The sequence below is a fragment of the Trichosurus vulpecula genome, chromosome 7, assembly GCF_011100635.1.
Source record: "Trichosurus vulpecula isolate mTriVul1 chromosome 7, mTriVul1.pri, whole genome shotgun sequence".
Lineage (NCBI taxonomy): Eukaryota > Metazoa > Chordata > Mammalia > Diprotodontia > Phalangeridae > Trichosurus > Trichosurus vulpecula.
Genome location: NC_050579.1, coordinates 165,062,223 through 165,063,609, shown reverse-complemented (window position 1 = coordinate 165,063,609; position 1,387 = coordinate 165,062,223). Strand labels below are relative to the sequence as shown.

At 38.7% G+C, this 1,387-nt stretch overlaps 1 pseudogene; it reads left to right on the top strand.

Moving 5' to 3' along the window:
* Nucleotides 1-328: 328 nt before the first annotated feature.
* On the top strand, nucleotides 329-961 carry LOC118858801 (annotated as a pseudogene).
* The last annotated feature ends 426 nt before the right edge of the window (nucleotides 962-1,387 follow it).

Genomic DNA, 1,387 nt, shown 5'->3' with positions numbered 1-1,387 from the left:
AGCTGCCCCAACTTTATTTTTATTGTTTTATTTTTGGTGTGCTTTCTTTTGCAACATTGCTAACATGCAAATGTTTTTTATGACTTCACATGCAAATTGACATCAAATTGCTTTCCTTTTCAAGGGGGAGGAGGACAATGTGGAACCTAGATTGTTAAAATGGTTGTTAAATTTTTTAACATAATTAGAAAACATTTACCAAAATAAAAAAGCAAATGAATAGGTAGTAAAAAAATGGACATAGTGGCTATAGGCAACTTTTTAAAGAAATTCATCTCTGGCCTTTTCGCTCAGGCTGAGGTGCCTGTGAGGAAGGCTCTAAGTAGCCATGTCAACCAGCTGAAATGGCATGATTCTAAAGCCCCATTTCCACAAAGACTGGCAAAGACTAGTTGCCACATGGTTTAACCAGCCAGACAAGAAGATCAGAAATTGAAAGATTCATCAAGCAAAAGCCTGTCAAACTGCTTTTCACCCTGATGGTCCTATCCAGCCCATCATGACATGCCCTATTGCAAAATACCACACCAAAATATGTGATGGTAGAGGATTCAGTTTGGAAGAGCTTCAGGTGGCTGGTATCCATAAAAAAGTGGCACAGACCCTTGCTTTCTCTGTGGACCCTCATCACTGAAATAAGTCAACAGAGTCTCTCCAGGCAAATATGCAGTGGCTGAAAGAATGTCATTCCAAATTGATCCTCTTCCAAAGGAAACCATCTGCACCCAAGAAGGGTGATAGCTTTGCTGAAGAACTTATGTTGGCAACCCAGCTTACATGACCAGTTATGCCTGTGAGAAATGTCTACAAGAAAGAGAAAGCTCATGTCATTACTGAAGACAAGAAGAATTTCAAGGCATTTTCTAGTTTTTGAATGGCCCAGGCCAATGCCTGTGTCTTTGGAATCCAGGCAAAATGAGCCAAGGGGGCTGCAGAGCAAGATGTGGAGAAGAGAAAGTAAATGGTTTCTGAGAACTTTGAATAAAATAATATAAAAAAAGAAATTCAATTCTGAAATGGAGTTAAATTAATGTCATATTGGGTATTGTTTTAGAAAAAATATTAAGATTAGGAAATATCCAAACATGTTTATAGACAAGAAGAAAGGATTCAGTAATTAGGGTATTATTACAGTTGTATTACAAGAGTTGCAGTAACTTTTGGAATATCATCCTGTAGTAGATTATTCAGAAAGTAAATGGGGGGAGGGGTGGAGCCAAGATAGCAGAGTGAAGGCAGGGACCTCCAAGCTCCTCTAAATACCTGTAAAAATGACTATAAACAAATTCTAGGGCAGCAGAACACAGAAAAAGACAGTGAAACAGATTTCCACCCCAAGACTACCAGGAAAGTCAATGGGAATGATCTGTTGCTCCAGGATGAGAGA